General features: G+C 32.7%; 1 long non-coding RNA gene across 3 annotated transcripts in view; it reads right to left on the bottom strand.

The window, feature by feature from the left end:
• The window catches only part of LOC108662167, a 6,181-nt gene extending 2,235 nt beyond the window's left edge, over positions 1-3,946 (bottom strand). Inside the window, exons 1-3 of one of the 3 annotated variants that reach the window (XR_001927955.1) lie at positions 3,906-3,946; positions 3,176-3,249; positions 2,194-2,304 (exon numbers count right to left, since the gene is read on the bottom strand). This is a non-coding gene — a long non-coding RNA (uncharacterized LOC108662167). Of the gene's footprint in view, positions 1-2,193; positions 2,305-2,751; positions 2,792-3,175; positions 3,250-3,905 lie in introns of those variants that run through there. The other 2 variants (XR_001927956.1, XR_001927957.1) reach the window with 2 other exon arrangements.

The raw sequence follows: 21,377 nt of genomic DNA, 5'->3' as shown, positions 1-21,377 counted from the left end.
AAATTTACACTTCTGTCTCCGTAAAAGTCAAAAATTACATTTTTGCCCCAAAAATTGAAAAATTGCCCATAGACATATTTTTCATCCCTTATACTCATACCGTTCTCCAATTTGTCAAATTTGATCTAAATTCTCTCAAAATCTCAAATTTTGTCCGTGGGTGGTAAAATTACGATTTTGCCCCTACACTCCAAAAATCACCAGAATTAAACTTTTTCACTTCCTATCATTAAATTATACTCCATATAGTTAATCTTGGTCAAAAATTTCACTCCATGATCAAATTATTATCTTAGGTGGCAAAATGACGATTTTGCCTTTGAATATCAAAATTTCTAATTGTGCCCCAAATGAACCCTCGAACTCCGAACAATCATTTTTAGTCATTCCTGGACTATAAAATATTAAATTTCATCCTACAATTTCTATTTGAACTAGTTCGAGGTTAAATCAATTTAAGTGTACCGTTAGGTACAATATTGGGTTTCGTCTATTCTTAGGTGCTTTTCTAGCGTAATAACATGCTACTCAATGCATGTATGTCATGACATGTATTTATAGGGTCGGGTTTTACACTTTTAAATTCCAATTTCCTTCTATTATCTTCTTTTACACATGTACAATCAAAATATAAAGTTTGTACTCCAACGCAATGTCCCCATAATATTTAAAATATTTACTTACTCGAACTAGCTTTATTTAATAAGGACACACGGGCCCCATTAACGTCATTTTCCTCTGAAATTTCCTCGTTCTTCTTCTCCCCCACTTAGATTGACCATATACTCCTTCGTGAAAAATTTCGACATTGAATAAAATATTAATATTTTAATAATATTTTTTTAATAAAATAATATTTTATTTCAAAATATTTCACTTGTCTCCTTAGCACCCAAAATGCCTTATTATGCCCCGATTCACTTCTGAATCACTTTTTATCTCGCTAATTCTTTCCCAATAAAAATATTATATTTTTATTATTATTTCTTCACATGCAGAATATTTTCTCCAAACTATTTCTTTCGCCTTTCATCACTTTTAAACACTCTAATTAACCTCAATTGGCATCCGATAAGCTTTTTTAGTCACCTTATCAAAGTATGGGGTATTACAAAAGGGGGCTAGAAAGAAACAAGGAGAGGTTGGGAGCTTCTACGTTTTGTTAAGGATTTACATATCTAAGTCAAAAACTTCATCATTTTGGGGAAACGAGGGAATAAAAAGTGAGCTGTCAAGCCCATCAGTTTGTTCAGGACTCTTGTTTATGGTGATCCAAGTTGTTTGGTTTAAGCCCAATGCTATATTTGTTCTGTAATATGTTTTTAACAATTATATTTGTTTTATGATATACTTATCTATAATAATTTAAATAAATATAAAATAATATGTTATAAATTATGATATTTTTTATTAATAATTGTATCAAATTTTTTTAACAAAATAATTTCTTTCTTAAGATTATCTTTTAAATAATGATTTTTCTTCCATGATTACATTATTATTTTTTTTTAGAAATATGCAATTTTATTGCTGAATGTCAAGATTTGAAAAATCTTAAGCTTTATGCATACAATAAAAATAAAGTAAATTTGCTAAAGAAAAAATAAAAAATCCTTAAGCTCGATATATCTGGATATAGAGATGTCCGGAGCCTAGCATAAATCAAGTTGTCTAAATCTAGACATATTTTGTCACGACTCGGAACTCCCAATCGGGCCCGTGACAACCGCCGCGAGACCTCGACAGACATTCTTCACCCCGAATGCCGATCGAAACCCCGCAAGGCTCTCGTATCAGCTTCTGCACTTCCCCGGTGAGCAATAGTTATCAAATATCAAAATTCGAAGGATTACAAATCATTTCCAAATCAGAACATAACATATTGTTTTTCGGCTCATAGGGGCATTTTCGTCATTTTTGTCAAAAATCTCAAAACTTGCTAAAAATGTAGTAGGTAAGCAAAAAATATATATTTAATGATTTAAATACAAATTGAGTATCTAAAACGTTCATTTGAAGTGAAAATTTGACCATTTGAATATAATAAAAATATTCAATAAAATAACTATTTTCTTGTAAAATAATTTTTGTAAAACTATCGATACATAATTCTTATAGCGTAAAAGTTAATTATATTCATATATACTATAAAGCAAATAACCAAAGCATAAAATTTCTTTTACAGTGACACGTGGGCCCACATCTATCCAAAATGCATCGGAAGCTGGAAACCTATAGCTTTTATCTATTTGAGTCCAAATGAAGGTCCTTGTCAAAGTCAGCTAACTATGGAATTCCCCGAGCCTGAAATGTGAGGAAATGAGGGTGGTGAGATTATAAAATCCCAGTGAGTAAGCAGATACCATCTAAACTATCTAAAGTCGAGTAAATGGAGACAATTAAAATAAATCATCATACTGTAATTTCATTACCTTTCAACTCATTTCAACCAAATAAAATCAATTCATAAAAAATCGAGTAATTAACTTGGCTTATGAATTTCTTAAAACTTTGGCTCGTGCCAAAACTCATACTCGGTGATACCTTGCGCAGGGCATCTAACCGAGTCCGCCAAGGCTATTAAAATTTTGTATACACTTAAAATATATTTTAGTTTGAGAAAAATACAGCCGTTCCTTGGCGTTGGCTGAGTTCCCCTTCACGTGGTGGTTTGGCGTGAAGTGAACCCTAAGCTTTACCCCAGGAGATACCCTACGCGCCTCTCCGTTCGAGGTAATAATATAATGGAGTTTACCGTGCCCCTCTAATAGGCTGGTCCACGGAACCCCCTCTGCAGTAAATAATTAATATATACTCCACCAATTCAATAAAATTCATTCTAGCATGACATGGCAATTTATCGCAATCTAGCCTCTCAAGGCTGAATACACAATACAAATAATTCTGACACCAAAATCAATTTAGCCATTCATGCTCATATATTGTCATAAGCCATTCAATTTAAAACCATAAATTTACAACACAAGCAGGCAGTCTCCAATTACTCTATTTTCAAAACCAATATTCGATTTTTCAGAAAATTTATAAAATCATTTTATAAAATCACAATTTCTCTTAAAACATAGCAATTTACCATTTAAACTCATTTTTTTATAAAATCACACAATTGTATAAAACTACTCTAGATAATTAAGACGATAATAAGTTTACTCACAGTATTAGGAGTAGAAATACTCCTATCTTCCGCCCTCGGGTGCAGTCTCTTACCCGAAACAATTGACTCACCACCTATCCATAATCCATGACACAAAATTCAATAAATTGTGTCAATTTATCATAAATTATTTCAGGCTCTTATCCATGCGTATGCACTAGATAGGATTTGAAATGTCTAGACAATCGCTTAATTGCGGTGTCCGACCTAACTCGCCTATACACGGTGTAAATTCCTAAAATCCCCAATTCGACTCCAATTCCATCCATTTCAATTTCAATTATCCAATTATATCCACAATACCTCAATGACTGTGAATTTGGTCCAATTTATCAGTCCGGACTATAAATTACGCTTTTACCCCTAGTGGGTAAAAATTTCAATTTATTGCACCGAAAATTCCCATTTAATTTCCAACCTCATAATTCATCATTTTTCCACCCAATTCTCTTAAAATAAAGTCAACCTCATCCTCACATACCATTGGCTAGATTCGGCCTAGGGAAATTCATGGAGAAGATAAATATTTTTCTTGTTGTTTTACTCATAAACATGCTAAACTAACACTAAACACTAACATAGCTCAAAATCAAATTTATCTAACAACTTTCTCTCTCTAAACCCATATGACCAGAATTGAAATCATCCTCAAATCACATGATTCAACCATGAAAAATGATGGAAAATGCATGGGAAAGGTAAAGCACAAGACAAATTTAAGAAATGTTACCTTTTTTCACTTGATTTTTGAATTTTCACTTATTTTCCCTTTAAATTTCTTGGCTAGGGTTTTATTTTCTCCTTTCTCTCTCTTGTTTCTTGCTTGGCCGAATGTTGAAGAAGAAGAATGGGTTATGGGCTGATTTTTTTATGCCTTTTTATTGTTTAATGAAATAATATTATTTTATTCATATTTTAAATATTTTATTAATTCATTTTTTTTTCTAGCCATCCACTTGTCCTACTTTTTCCACCATGCATTCCCTTTGACTTATCCAAGTCTTAAGTGAAATTTTCAGATTTTTCCAAAGTTTTGGTGGAGCAAATTTTTCAAAATTACACTTTTGCCCCTGAACTTTTAAAAAATTACATTTTTGCCCCAAAAAATGAAAATTTACCATAATGCATAATTTTCACTCCTCATACTCATTTCACACTCCAAATAATTAAATTTGATCAAAATCCTTTAAAAATTAAATTTTCGATTTCGGATGGCAAAATTACCATTTTACCCTTTTACTCCAAATTATATCGAAATTAAAATTTTTCACTTCTAAACTTCAAATCTTACTCCAATAAGTCAAATGGGGCCAAAAATCTTTTCTAAAAATTTCCATTTTGCCCCCAGGTGGCAAATGACCATTTTACCCCTAGATAGCGAAAATTTTGGTTTGACTCCAAATTGATCCTCAAACTCCGAATCACCATATTAAACCATTCTGGGACTTTAAAATTCTTAATTTCATCGTAAATTCTCTATTTGATCTAGTTCGAGGTTTAACTCAACTTTGTTGTACCTCTAGGTACAATACCGACTTTTGTAAATTTTTTTTTCGGGACTCTCTTAGCATGCAAACATGCTATCCATCACATGTATGTCATGACAAATATTTTTATAGAGTCGGGCTTGTCATCTTCTCCCCCACTTGGATCAACCATATGATCCTTTTTCATGACTGATTTCGACATCCGGCTAAATATTAATATTTTAAAATTTTTATCTTGTCTCCTTGGTACCTGAAATACCTTATTATGCCTCACTTAACTTTCGAATTGCCTTTTATCTCACAAATTCTCCTCCGATAAAATTATTATTATTTTATTGTTATTTTCTCACTTGCGAAATATTTTATCCTAAACTACTCATTTCGTCTCTTATCACTTTTAAACATTTTAATTGACCTCAATTTGCATTCGCTCAACTTTATTTATCACCATATCAAAGTATGGGGTATTTCATATTTGGCAAGCTATCTAAATTCAAATATAAGAGAACACGGCTTAGAGCAGTTCACATATAGAGAAGCAGACAACCAATTCGCTTAAGGGGTCTATCCAAATTTAGCCTCGCTAATACTGTATTTATGGACCATGCCCAAACCAAATAAGCCATAAACATGTATTGTCTATGTTTGAAAGTAGCACTTGGATAGCTGCAGTTGATCGAAATACGAGCAGATAAATTCTAGCCTCCAATCTTTATTTATCCACATAACACCTTTTTCTAGAATGAAGCTGGTAGAGTCCAGCCTCAACTTTGATATATTTGAGGCACAACTCTGTACGTAAATGGATCTAAATCACTTATAAATCAAAGTCCATACTCCAAAATTTGAAAGAATCCCGCATCTCGGCTAGCACTTTCTTTAACAAGGTTATCTGCTTCCTCATTCCCTCTTCATATGATATGAGTGATTTTCTAGCTCTCGACTAATATTTGGAAATTAGAAATTTGAATTAAACACTGCCTACACCTACTTAAAACGTGGGTTATTCAGTTATAAACTCAGAACTCAAAATGCTTTAGTTCCTCAAAAACCAACATCAAAATCCAAAAACCCAGATCTCTCTTAGGATTTGACCTTTCTTTTAGTTCTCAGTTAACTCGAGAAACCATAAGTTTCAAATACTTGTACAATCAACGGCAAAATCCTCATCAAATAACCAAGTAACTGATAAGGGCAAAGGAAAGAGGCTAGTTGAAGATTCTCCTACTCCATCGCCTAAGAAAAGGAGTAAAATGGCTTTAGATTTACCAACTGAAAAAAAAAAAAGAATCAAGCTAGAAGCAATAAGGGTTGAAGCCAAAAGTGTCAACAGCAAAAAGAATTACCATTGAAAAAGGTAGCACCCAAACTTCTCGATTTAAGAATAAAGCTCACACAGATCGACACAAGAAAATAAAAAAAGCATCAATTTCATTTGGTGAATTTGTTGATTGGGCTATCTTTGATGAAATTCCTTCAGTTAAAGAATCCCTGCTACAGTATGTAGATTCTTTGAAATTAAAAAGGCTTAGCACATTTAGTGATAGATTCTACAGTCCTACTTTAGCAAGAGAGTTCTATTCTAGAATTACTCTTCACAAGGATGAATTAGTTATACCTAGTGGCACTGATGAAGATGGATTAAATGTGTATCTAGGAGGCAAAGAATTTAAAATTACAGCCACTAATTTAAGGAAACTCCTTAGCACAGAATCACAAGTTGGGGAATCTAAAATTCTAGAAATATTTGATCCTGCTCCGATTTGACAACTGATTACTGGTAAAAAAACAAAGTATCCTTCTAAAAGCTATGCCAATGAAATCAAGAATTCTCAACTTAGAATACTTCATTATTTTTTGGCCTCCACACTTAATGGCAAAAGCAACAACTTCAACTGTGTGAGCTCATAGGATTTTTGGCTTATTGAATTTGCTTTAAATGAAATTCCATTTAATGCTGGGAGATGGATGATAGAGAGAATGAAAGTAGGCAACACTACTGATAATCTTCCTATGGAAACATTATTTCTTCTCTCTACCAAAAAAAAAAGGGGTATTGGAGTGTTAGGTATCAGGTTGACTTAACCAAGAGTTAAGATAAAGGAATTTATCTAGGAAGCCTACCTAAGATAGGGTATAATTTAGCAAGAAAAGAATGCATTAAATTCCTTAAGGGTGCACCTGCAACTTTTGGAGATGAGGAATTTGCAACACCCCCTTCTAGAGCAAGTCAACCACCTATTCCTAATGCCATGATACTTGATCTATTAATGAGAATTGATGGGAAGTTGACTGAACAAGTTGAGACAGAAAGGCAAATGGTAGAAAAAATCACAACGATTGAGGAAAAAATTAAACTCCTATCTCAAAGGAAAAGGAGTTGCAACCTCTACATCTAAAGATGAAGCTGAAGTTGAGAGTTCTATAAATGAGAGACCTATTACAAAGCATTTTGAAGCTCATGTCTCTATACTTGAAATTGGCAAGGCAAACGCTAAAACTGAAAAGAAGAATCAAAATGATAAGGTGGCACTTGAAACAAAAGTAAAAATGAGAATTGTGAAAGACAAGGAAGCTGAGGAAATGATAATTGAAACTGTGACAGAAATGCCAGAGAAAAATGATTAGGAACTAGAATAGGAAAGGGAAATAGAAGTTGAACAAGAAAACAGGAACGAAATAGAAAAAGGACAAAAGGATAAGAATGACATCCCTCTTGATATTACAAAGCCAAGAACAGTAGAGACACTAAGCTCATTTGATGAAATTCTTATGACTGACTTCATTGCTCAATCAGTAAAGGAAAACCAAGAAGAGCAAACAAAAGCCAAAGCTAAGGTTAGACTAGAAATTGACCCAAACAAACAAGAGAACAATGAAGCAAGAAACAATCTGGACAAAGGGAAAGTAATACAAGCTAAATCCACACAAGTAAAACCTTCTGGAAGAGGTAGAAAGACAATGGTCACAAAGACCTAAGTCTTCAGAAGTAGGAAATCTACTAGATTGACTGCTTCCCTTCCTAAGTCAACTCCTAAACCTCCAGCTTCTTCTTCAGAACTCATATCCTCTTCCTCATCTGAACCTGAGGCTTTTGACCCTTTCTATGTTCAACCCTTAGTCACAGATTTAGGCACAAATGAATCCTTAACCGATTTAAACCAGGGAGAGACCTGTAGAAAAATTCCTCTTTTAACTGATTATAAAAAGTGGGAGAAACAGAGGATAGGATTTAGTAACTACTAGTTTATTTTGCTAGTGTTTATTGCTAGTTTATTTGAAAAATTATATTTATTGCTGGTTTACTTAAACAATTACTGTTCTGTAAGATGTTTCATATGGAATATATGATATTTGTGAACAATTGCTGGTTTATTTTCTGACATATTTATGGTTGCTCATGAATATTATATGTTAGTGGTTGATGTGAAATTAATAGCTATATTAGGAAATGTGTATATAAATATAAAATGAATATGCAGGAAAAAGAATTACATTCTTTATCATTTTTGTATCATACATTTAGAGGGAGTACATGTTTAGAGGGAGCAATCCCTCACCTATTCCTAAATATAAAATGAACATAGACATTGCACTCTCAATCAAAAAGTGTTTTGTCATCATCAAAAAGTGGGAGAATGTTGACTCCATATGTTTTTGATGATAACAAAATATTCCTCATTCTTTGATGTCTAACTACATTATTTAAGTGTATAGGATTTAAATTGAACCCCTTAATGAAAATGTTGTTTGAAAGCAAGTTAAGAGGCTTGCCATGATACAAGAATGCTTAATCAATTAAAGGAACAAAGAACAAAGAACTAAGTGACAACAGAAAACTATTAACTGGTTATAATGTGGCATTAATCAATTAAGGCAACTCATGCCATTACATGAGTACAAACATAAGCTTTTTAATCAGTTCAGGTAGAAGAGTTAGTTAGTTAAAGGTCGAAGTTGAAATGCTAAGAAATGCCAAATCTCAAATTCAAAAATTGATAACTGTCCACGATGCCAAACCAAGAGATTCAAAGTTGAAGATTTTTTAATTCGTTGGAGCTTATTTCAATTAGTTAATGTTGAAGAAAGAAAAGCCTTAATTAGTTAAAAGAAAATCAAATTAGTTGAAAGAAGGCTAATAAAGAATGTTGTTCGTGTTGGGATGAGCCTTGTAGCCAATTGAGATTGGTTAAGGCTTGATTCCAATCATGCAACAACATTATTCATGTTGAATGATTAAAGGTTTTCCTTCATCAATAAGACGTCTATTATAACAAGTTATAAGTCTAATTAGATGAAGTCCATAAGATTAATATGCCTTGTAAGGGAACTGTAATAGGTTGCAGTTATGAGATCCTTATGCATTAAAGCATAATCTCAAAATGTTCTTGGCCAATGCATCATTGAGACTGGACATCAATGATACTTAGAGACTGGTACATTCTATGTTCTTTACTTGAGAAGTAAGCAACCGATCTCATAGGTTGAAGTATAAAGATGTTTGGAATTAGAATGTAGGTGCTTGCCTAGGAGAGCAAGTTCACTGAACATGACCAGCCATGAGAAGTGCATTTGGTATTTCACTCAAGTGTTTATGCAATACTTCTCATGTGTCAGTTGTGTAAATACTCCCTAGACTTGAGACACTAGGTTGTTTTATGTGTGGAGTGCTATGCTTTGATTTCGTCCCTACGGGTGCCAAACCAAGGATGCCAAAACAGGATGCTTTTGGGTATAGCGTGAAGCATGTGAAGGCAAATGAGTGGCCAAAATAGGTGTCACAACCCGGAACTCCTATCGAGCCCATGACAACCGCCGCGACATCTAGATCGACATTCATTACCCGGAATGTCAACCGAAACCCCGCAAGGCTTTAATATCAGCTTCTCATTTTCCCTGTGGGTAACTGTTGCCAAATACCACATTCTAAAAGATTTTAAACTGTTTCCAACTTAAACAAATAAAATAATAATTTTTACAAATAAAATAATAATTTTTATCTCACAAGGGTATTTTGGTCATTTATCCCAAAAATTTCAAAATCGGTTAAAAATATAGTATGTAAGTGGAAAACACATATTTCATAATCAAAAATAATTTTGGATGTCTAAAACATTCGTTTAAAATGGAATTATGACTGTTATAATAAAATAAAAATATTAAATAAAATATTCAATTTTTACATAAAACGATATTTTAAGAACATTGCATAAATAATTTTTATAACGTAAAAGCAAAATAAATTCCTACATATCGTAATACAGATAACCAAAGTATAGAATTTAATTTATAGTGACATGTGGGCCCACGAATAACCAAAAGTATCAAAAGAAATGAACCTACAGTTTTTGGATGTGGCAAGTTCAACTGTAATCCTAGCCGATATCAGTTATCTACAATCTATTCTGAGCTTGAAATTGGTAAAATAAAACAATTCATACAATTCATAAAAAACACAGCCCAGCCAGTCATGCCAATACAATAACATAAGCCATTAATTCAATTTAAAATTTACAATATATCAGTGGTCTCCAATTACTCTATTTTCAAAATCGTTATTTCATTTTAAGACAATTTATAAAATATTTTCATTTAAACTCATTTTGTTTACAAAACATAAAAATTTACCATTTGAACTCATTTTCATAAAATTCACCAAAACCGAATAAAAACATACTTTAGATAATTAAAATGATGGTAAGGTTACTCACAGTGTTTAGAGTGGGAATTTTTGAAATATTCAGACTACTAGTCCTCGGGTAAAATTCCCTTGCCTTTATCGGAGGACTCACCACCTTGACACAGTACAAAATCGAGAAATTTACCACATTGGTACTAAATTGAAATTAAACTAATTTAGACTACTAATGCTTGATATGGAATGCAAAAATGTCTAAATTTTTGCCTAAAGGCGGTGTTAGCCTATTTCGGTCTTTTACCCGATAAATCGATATACGCGTCCTTTTAAACTCCAAATTAATTTTTTTTCAGTTTCTATACCTCAATTGCACCCAAATTGACTTAATGCCCCTCAGTGTGGTGTAAATTATCAGTCCGACAGCAAAGTACGAAAACACCCCCAGTGGGTAAAAATTCATATTTTTGCTCAAAAAATTCCCATTATTTTTCTAGGCTCATAATTCATCATTATTCATCATAATTCCTCAAATAAACATCAAGATCAGCAGCCAATATTCCCCTAGAAAATTCGACATAATGGGTTTCAATGGGAGAAAATTATATCTCTAGCTTATTTTTGCTATATTTCAATATAACCTAACTAAAATCACTTAATTCAATTGAAATCAACCAAAACTCAAGCTCAAAACTCATCCATGGAGGTTTGGCCAGCATGGGTGTCCATACCCACTTTCTAATTTTGCATGGAAATGAGAAAAAATAAATGAGTAGTGAAAATCACAAGGAAAATCAATGAAGTTTACCTTTTTAATGCTTGATTTCTTGATTTCTCTTGATTTTCCTCAAAATTTTCAGCTAGGGTTCTTATTTCTTTTCCCCCTTTTCTCTCCTGGTTTGGACGGCTTGAAGAAGATGAAAATTCTGAAAATTTTGACCTTTTTAAAGGCTAAAATAATATAATATTATTTTATTCATTTTTTTGTTTTATTAATTCCTTAAATTCTAGCCATCCATTTGTTTCCAAATTTTAACCATACACTTGTCCCACATATCCATAGCTTAGATAAAATTCTCAGACTTACCCAAAGTCTTGGTGGAGTAATTTTTTAAAATTTACACTTTTGCCCCCGTAAAAGTCAAAAATTACATTTTTACCCCAAATACTGAAAAATTGCCCATAGACATATCTTTCATCCCTTATACTCATACCATTCTCCAATTTGCCAAATTTGATCTAAATTCTCTCAAAATCTCAAAATTTGTCCCTGGGTGGTAAAATTACGATTTTACCCCTACACTCTAGAAATCATCGAAATTAAACTTTTTCACTGCCAAACCCTCAAATTATACTCCAATAAGTCAAATTGAGTCAAAAAAAAAATCTTTTTAAAAAATTCCCATTGTGTCCCTAAGTGGCAAATGACCATTTTGCCCATAGACAATGAAAATTTCGATTTGACTCCAAATTGATCCTCGAACTCCAAATCACCATATTAAATCATTCTGGGACTTTAATATTCTTAATTTCATTTTAAATTCTCTATTTGATGTAGTTCGAGGCTTAAATTAATTTAATTGTACCATTGGGTACATTGTCGTCTTTTAACTATTTTTCTTTTGAGGCTTTCCAAGTATGCAAGCATATTGTCAATCATATGAATGACATGGCAAGTATTTTATAAGATCAGGTTTGACAATAGGAATCACCACCCCAAGTGATTTAGGGGACATATCCTAGCTGTTCTTGGTTGATATTAGTTTATTGAAGTCCTTAGCCAAGGCGACTTAAAGATTGTGAAAGGAGTTTCATAAGTCTTTATAAAGCTGATGATCAAACTTTAAGAATGAATATGGAGGTCAATAAGAGTAGATACTGCACCATGCTCTTATCATCTCCGGGATATATGATAAGGGAATGAATTACACTGAAAGGCTGATCACTGAAAGGTTGAGTCAAACCATCTTGACTCTTCTAACATTTGGGTGGCCATGATGGATTGCTAGATCCCAATCTTGGTCTATGAACTCTAGGTAGTTAACTTGATTAATAATAAATTTAAAGTAGTTTAAATTTATCTAATTTTAAGTTTAACTTAAGAATTATATGTTGAGTTCATTGCCAACATGTTAGAAGTCTAATAGGTCACACACCTAAAATGAATATTGAAAATAAAATGGGAGAGGTGATTAAGTTGGACTAATCAAATTAGAAGTTATGAACTTCTCAAGCACTTGATTAAAATTGTTTAATTAAGTCATTGGGCCTAATTGATTAAATTTGTTTAATTAAGTCATTGGGCCTAATTGATTAAAATTGTTTAATTAAATTGTTGGGCTTAATTAATTAAATTATTTAATTAAGTTATTGGGCCTAATAAATTATATTAAACAATTGAGTTCATTGGGCTTCTTAAGGACTTAATTAAATTATTTAATCAAATGATTGGATTAATTGGCAATTACAAAATAGTTTTGTAATTAGGGTTTAAAATTAATCCAAGGTGTAAATACCTTGCTATAGCCTCCAAACAAGATAGTGGAAAACGGCTGGAAAAAAAAAGTGAACGGCACATTAGAAATTCTTTTGTCTTGCCGTTCATTGTGTGAAGAAAAATAGTTTTTCATTCACTTCATTTTTGTGTGTTCAGCCCCACAATTTTGTGTGGATTTTAAGTTTATGAAACTCATCTTTGCTAGCACATTGTCAAGGCTTAGCACTCCCAATCCTTACAGAAGGATTTTCTTATTCATTGGTGTGGATCACCATTAGAGGCTGCACAAGGATTTCTTGGACAGCTTTGGTTTGCAACAACCGGGCTGAGGTGGTTGAGCTTTTCGAAGGCTGAATTGGTGGTTTAACAAAGGATTCATCAACCTTTGTTATTTAGGTAAAGTGATATGATCATATACTTTTATTTTTAATTTAATTCTGTACTCAATTTAGCATGAAAGTGATCCTAGGAGGGTGAGGCGTAAATTTAATTTTTAAATTTATTTCCATTGTGTTTTATTTGCATTTGATGCATGATCAGCCCTCACCCAACAGTGGTATCAGAGCCCCTTTCATGCCATTTGAGTGCTTGTTCATGTTCAATGGATGATTGATTAACAATTAATTGTTTTGTATTTTGATTTGGTGCAATTTTGCTAAAATCAATTTTTCAAAAAAAAAAAACTTGCTTTGCCAAATTCTTTTAATTCTGTCAAGCAACCTTTGTGCCCTCCTTTAATCCTATTTTGACTTATTTGAATCATATATAGACTTAACTAATGAGTGTTTTGCATTGTGCTAAGGAAGCACAAGAAAAAGGGACAGCATAAGGCACGGTTTTGGAGGCTGTCTTGCAAGGTACACACATGGTTTTAGGTGCAGAATTCTGCTTCTATTTGTGCTTAATTTCCCGCAAATAAAATATGTAATTGTTACACATTTATTGCTGGATATGTGGACAACAAAATCATGAAATGTTCATGATTGAATAGGCTGATTTTAAGCAAGAAATTGAAGCAAAAAAAGTGAAAGCAGTCCAGCTCACTGTTATGACATGAATTTCAGTTTTAATTAACAAGAAAGTCTTCGAAATTAATTCTGAAAAATTCCAGGAAAATTATCTTTATTAAAATGTTCAATAAGGATTATTTCTGGAAAATATCATGGTCAAACATGCTGATTTCGAGCAAGAAAATTGGTGCAAATATAAATCTGTCCAGCTCACTGTTTTGGCATGAATTTCAGATTTAATTGACAAGAAACTCTTAAAATTAATTCTGAAAAATTCCAGAAAAATTATCTTTATTAAAATGTTCAATGAGGATTATTTCTGGAAATTTTCATGGCCAAACAAGCTGATTTATGCTATTAATTATTGAAAGTTTGAAAACAGTTCAGAGAATAATTATAGCTTGGAAATCGGTTTTGAATGACAAGATAATCTTGCAAAATTAATTCTGAAAATTTCAGAATATTATCCTCATTTGAAAGGTTCAGTTAAAGGATAAAATTTTGAATTTGAATTATTTTTGAGTGACTGGACACTTAACTAAAGGAATGTCCTTTACATGTGAAATGGAACACATGACAAAGGTTGTGCATGGTGCTGCCACACATGGATGCTGCACCTCCCATTGCCATGGATGCAATTGCTTTATGGAAAGAGGTTGTTTCTTGGAGAAATTGGACACTCAATGATCAGGAAGGATTCTTTCCTTAGCTGATCCTTGACTCCTAAATGATAGGGATACATGTCTAAAATCAAGGAGTTTGAATCCTTGGTGGAATCAATCAATTTTAAATTGATTGATATTAAATCTCCAAAAATATTAAGTCTTCCTCATTCGATGAGGACTACCTAAATTAAAGGATTATGATTTAAATTTATCCACATCTAATTAGATTAGATAATTTTAATTAAAATTGAAAGTCAACTTGAGTTGATGACATCCTAATCCAATTAGGATAGATTTTAATTAAGATAATTTTACTAATAAATTAAGACTTCTAATAATGATTAGAACTCTACAATTAGTGAATGGATAATACAAGATTAAAAGGTGGATAAGGACCTTCTTAAAATATTTAGGACACATGATTTGGATCATGAAACCTTTTAAAATGGTTTATGATAGATATCAAATTAGGAAGTTTCCTAAATTGGTTTAGGTTTCTAATTAAAGAAGTTTAATTAGAAAAAACTTACTAATAGAATTAATTCAAATATGATTTGAGCTAGCTAAAGGCCTTGATATGATCAATTCCTTTACTAAGTAATTTAAAAAAAAATACTAAATCTTTTCAAACCTAGGCACCAAATGATTTGAACTATGATCCTCAATTGTTGAGTGACATTTTTCAAATGAAATGCAAAATCATCATCATATTGAGCATGTTTACTTTATATGTTCATAACTAGAGTAGAAAAGTCTATAACCATCTTAGTAGAACAACATGTGATAGATTTAATTTTATGCGATATATTAAATGCTATGCATGCTAATCAAATGAGACCTTAATAAAATGAAAAGGATAAATTCCCTCGGTAAATATTGAGTCACATACCACTTATTATTAAGTTGCCTTCCACCATATAGAAAGATAACCTGGTTGCTCTTTTAATCGGAGGCTTGTTGAGCACACTCAAGGCCACACTTTTACACGAGTATGTTTAAGCTATTGGTGGGTCTTACTCAACTAGTTTCATAAAATCTGGATGCTTGGAAACTTGATTATTATGGAAACTAGAGGCAAAGGCTAGACGAAACATATATGATATGTTTAGGCAATGTGTTGTCACCTAGCTGATCTAGGAGTTGTATAGAGATACAATTGGTAAGCTCAGTTACCTACCTAATCTACCTATCATGGTTTATTGAGCACACACTCAAGATCATGATTAGANTAAGCTCAGTTACCTACCTAATCTACCTATCATGGTTTGTTGAGCACACTCAAGGCCATGACTATGTGGATGGGATCCTAGCCCACTAAGAGAATCCTAGTAGAGATCTCTCGAGGTGATATGGAGGGTTATCATCTTGTAGAAAATAGTGGGAGAACTATTTAAAAATTTAAAACCTTGTTTTAAATAGTTTATGCATGGTGTTTACTTATTGCTTTATTTTATCTATTTAGGCATTATTTATATACATGGCTAATAATCTGTCACTGCGGAGCATCCTGGATGCAAATAAACTCACTAGTCCAAACTTCCTCGATTGATTGTGAAACCTCAAGATCGTCTTGAAATAGGAGAAGAAATCCTATGTTCTTGACACTCCTATTCCACCAATCCCTGCTACTGATGCTAGTGTTGAGGATAAGGAAGCATATCAATGTCATAAGGACGATGATGATCAGGTAGCATGTGTGATGCTAGCCAGTATGACCCCTGAGCTCTAAAAGCAGCATGAACATATGGATGCCCAATCCATGATTCTTCACCTTAAAGAACTGTTCGATAAGGAAGGGCTCACTGAGAGATATGAGATCTTTAAAGAACTATTCTGATGCAAGATGGCAGAAGGCAGTTCTGTTAGATGCCATATGCTGAAGATGATTGGACTCATCGAAAGACTTGGACAATTGGGATTAGCAATGGATCATGAGCTAAGTATAGACTTAGTTCTACAATCTTTTCCTGATAGATTTAGTTAGTTCGTGTTGAACTTCCATATGAATTGATTGGAAGCCACTCTTCCTGAACTTCTGAATATGCTAGACATGGCAGAGAGGTCTATCAAGAAAGATAAGGGATCATTGCTTCTTGTTTCTTCTTCCAAGGCTCATACGAAGCAACAGAATAAGAAAGCCCAAAAAGGGAAAAAGGTAAAATCCCAAAATGAGAAGGCCTTGAAGCCTAAGTGAGGTGTTAAAAAGGACAAAGAAAAGGATATTTGCCATCGTTGTGGCAAACTTGGACATTGGAGGAGGAACTGTAAGGAGTACCTAGCTATTGTGAGCAAGAAAAAGAAGCTTATTGAAGTTTCTGATTCAGGTACCATTTGCTAAATAATTCTACTTTATATATTAAAGGTATATGATACCTTAAAGTTGGTTCTCATATGTTTGACATATTGCAGGGACCAAAGATAAAAATGAGTAAGATCTTGGCTGAGGAGGTTACCACATGGATGGACTACCTAAAGCATTAGATGCTACATTGGATGGTTACACTCCTATTTATATCGACATGTTGGATAATTTATTTAGATGTTTTTCAAACCTTAATTATGTGATTGCCATAGGAATGGCTGGTGAAACATTTGTCTTTAGTATTTGGATGTGGAAGCTTGTATGTTTCAATTTGAATAATTATGTGAAATAATTATGTCATATTTAATTATCCTAGCTTCATGTTTATCCTTGCAATGATATTTGATCAATTATGGAATATGTTCAGTTGATCAAAAGATTGAATATTGATTCATATAAAATGGAACTTTCTTAAGAGCAAAACATACAGATGAATGTTCAAGAAAGAAAGCAACTTCATATTGCAATATGATTTGGTCCATATCTTTCCAACATAAAAGCCCATTTGATATTCCAAACCAATATGATTACAAGCATACATTGAGATGTATATACATCATGGGATGTTCAAAGGAGTTTGAATATTATTCTCACAAAGGATCTTGGATTTAGTGGGAGCCCAATGACAATAAAAAGTTTAAAGGGGCCAAATGGCATAACATAGAGTGACACATGCATATGATGCATACAACATAGCCTAGTTGGAATGGTCCTAAGAAGCAAAAGGGATTATACGCGTATATAAATGAAGTCATATACATCTTATTATAAAGGGCTCAAATAGGAAGATATTTAGATCGCTAGTTCATGGAACTAATAAAGGATTTTGAACATTGTTAATGTAACAATGGAGCCATAATAGTAGAACCTAGGTCTCATTGGATCTAGATATAGTAATATGACATGATGTAATGTCTGGACATCATGAAGATAGATAAAAGCAATTAACAACATTAAAGGGCACAAACGAGTCTACATGGAGACACGATTGCTAGATGGATTTGAATCCACATACGATGAGGTAGCAATTGGCTTTGTGCTAGTGGGAGATGTTGGGATGAGCCTTGCAGCCAATTGGGATTGGTTAAGGCTTGATTCCAATCATGCAACAACGTCATTCATGTTGAATGATTAAAGGTTTTCCTTCATCAATAAGACATTTATTATAACAAGTTATAAGTCTAATTAGATGAAGTCCATAAGATTAATATGCCTTGCAAGGGAAGTATAATAGGTTGCAGTTATGAGATCCTTAGGCATCAAAGCATAATCTCAAAATGTTCCTAGTCAATGTATCATTGAGACTGGATATCGATGATACTTAGAGACTGGTACATTCTATGTTCCTTACTTGAGAAGTAAGCAACCGATCTCATAGGTTGAAGTATAGAGATACTTGGAACTAGAATGTAAGTGCTTGCCTAGGAGAGCAAGTTCACTGAACATGACCCGCCATGAGAAGTGCATTTGATATTTCACTCAAGTGTCTGTGCAATACTTTTCATGTGTCAATTGTGTAAATACTCTCTAGACTTGAGACACTATGTTGTCTTATGTGTGGAGTGCTATACTTTGACTTCATTCCTACGGGTGCCTAACCAAGGATGCCAAAACAGGATGCTTTTGGGTATAGCATGAAGCATGTGAAGGCAAATGAGTGGTCAAGATAGGAATCATCACCCAAAGTGATGTAGGGGACACATCTTAACAGTTCTTGGTTGATATTAGCTTATTGAAGTCCTTGGCCAAGGTGACTTAAAGATTATAAAAGGAGTTTCATAAGTCTTTATAAAGCTGATGATCAAACTTTAAGAATGAATATGGACGTCAATAAGGGTAGACATTGCACCATGCTCTTATCATCTCCGGGATATATGATGAGGGAATGAATTACATTGAAAGGCTGATCACTGAAAGGTTGAGTCAAACCATCTTGACTCTTCTAACATTTGGGTGGCCATGATGGAATGCTAGATCCCACTCTTGGTCTATGAACTCTTGGTAGTTAACTTGATTAATGATAAATTTAAAGTAGTTGAAATTTATCTAATTTTAAGTTTAACTTAAGAATTATATGTTGAGTTCATTGCCAACATGTTAGAAGCCTAATGGGTCACACACCTAAAATGAATATTGAAAATAAAATGGGAGAGGTGATTAAGTTGCACTTAATCAAATTAGAAGTTATGAGCTTCTCAAGCACTTGATTAAAATTGTTTAATTAAGTTGTGCCTAATTAATTAAATTGTTTAATTAAATTATTGGACCTAATTAATTAAATTGTTTAATTAAGTCATTAGGCCTAATTGATTAAATTTGTTTAATTAAGTCATTGGGCCTAATTGATTAAAATTGTTTAATTAAATTGTTGGGCTTAATTAATTAAACTATTTAATTAAGTTAATGGGCTTAATCAATTAAATTAAACAATTAAGTTAATTGGGCTTCTTAAGGACTTAATTAAATTATTTAATCAAATGATTGGATTAATTGGCAATTACAAAATAGTTTTGTAGTTAGGGTTTAAAATTAATCCAAGGTATAAATACCTTGCTATAGCCTCCAAACAAGATAGTGGAAAATGGCTGAATAAAAAAAAAGTGAACTGCACATTAGAAATTCTGTTGTCTTGCCGTTCATTATGTGAAGAAAAATAGTTTTTCATTCACTTCATTTTTGTGTGTTCATCCCCATAATTTTGTGTGGATTTTGAGTTTATGAAACTCATCTTTGCTAGCACATTGTCAAGGCTTAGCACTCCCAATCCTTACAGAAGGATTTTCTTATTCATTGGTGTGGATCACCATTAAAGGCTGCACAAGGATTCCTTGGACAGCTTTGGTTTGCAACAACCGGGCTGAGGTGGTTGAGCTTTTCGAAGGCTGAATTGGTGGTTTAACAAAGGATTCATCAACCTTTGTTATTTAGGTAAAGTGATATGATCATATACTTTTATTTTTAATTTAATTATGTACTCAATTTAGCATGAAAGAGATCCTAGGAGGGTAAGGCGTAAATTTAATTTTTAAATTTATTTCCATTGTGTTTTATTTGAATTTGATGCATGATCAGCTCTCACCCAATAGTTGGAAAATAGAAAGTTTTAATCGGTTAGAGCTACAGTTAACTGGTTAACACAAAAAAACAATACAACAAATAGAGAATGTTTAATTGGTTAAAGGTAGTCTTTAACTGGTTAACAAAACACTGCCTACAAATTTGAATTTAAGCACTAGAAGATAAAATAATGGCTAGAATAGGGCCAGAATCATTCCCAATGGGCAAAATCTCTCTTCAACGGCCAAATGTGATCTTTCAATTATTAAGGCATCTTTAATGGTCAAATATGAAGGAGAAAAGTTCTAAAGAGTTTGAAAGAGACAAAATGAGCAAAAATCCTTTTTTGTACACTTGTTTTTCACTCCTATCCTTTGTTAAGTGTTTAAGCTTGAACTTGTACCACTTAGATTAACTAGGTGATCACTTGTATATCATCTTTCTCTCATCTTTTGATTGATTAGAGTGTATGAAGCATTCTAAGGGTTGTTGTAAGGGTATAGAGCTTGGGATAGAAGCTCACCTTGTAAAAGCTTGGTGGAAGCTGTTCATTCCACAAATTTAGTGACGTTGGATTGAAAACCCTTGATTAGGAGATCAAGGTAATGATGTAGGTCAAGGGGATTGAACCACTATAAATATTTGTATTTTGTCCACTTCTCTTTACCTCCTTTTAACTTGGTGCCTTTTAGCTTTAACAAGTATTAAACCTTCCATTCCAAATTATTCATAAATTTTTAAAGCTCAAGAAATGATTTCAGAATATCTATTAAGTGCTATTCACCCCTCTTCGTATTGTTGATTTTGTACACGCAAGTATACGTATCAAATAAGTAATATAGTGATGAAGTAGAGTATCGTTCCCATGGAGATTTGTTCCTAAATCTTTGCTAAATACTAAAATTTATGACAAATTAATCTTATTTAAGTAACTAAAATTTTCAAAAAATTAATTAAAACAAAATTAAAACAAGCACTAAGTTAACTAACAGAAATTAAAATTACTTGGAAAATGCAATAGACTAAAACTTAGGATTATTGGTTCATTCAACATTTCATCTGATACTAGCTTCTCTTATTATTTACATTCATGGGTGGTTTTACTAACCTAGAATCCAAAGCTATGTACAAGTCTCCGTCTAGATGTTTGCACAAATACCTAACTTAATTAGGTCACTATATGTCTAAAGTAATCAATTAAATAAAGTTTATTAAGCTAGTGTTCAACTTTGGCTATGTATGGAAATTGGCGTATATCTACTTGAATTGCAAATTAGATCACTTAAGTGTTGTGAACATATACTCTTCAAACCTTACTTCAATATAAAATCTCTCTGTCGAGTCTCAATTAGATTCACAAATCAATTAATTGTTGGCTAGACAATCAAAAGCATTAAGAGCAAATTTGAATAAGCAAAACTATTACTAATCATAGTAAATAAAAGAGAAACAAATACTCAAATTACATGTTGAAATCCACCATAATCTT

Source organism: Theobroma cacao, chromosome 5, assembly GCF_000208745.1.
Source record: "Theobroma cacao cultivar B97-61/B2 chromosome 5, Criollo_cocoa_genome_V2, whole genome shotgun sequence".
In the NCBI taxonomy this organism is placed as follows: domain Eukaryota; kingdom Viridiplantae; phylum Streptophyta; class Magnoliopsida; order Malvales; family Malvaceae; genus Theobroma; species Theobroma cacao.
This window is presented reverse-complemented; position numbering and strand designations above follow the sequence as displayed.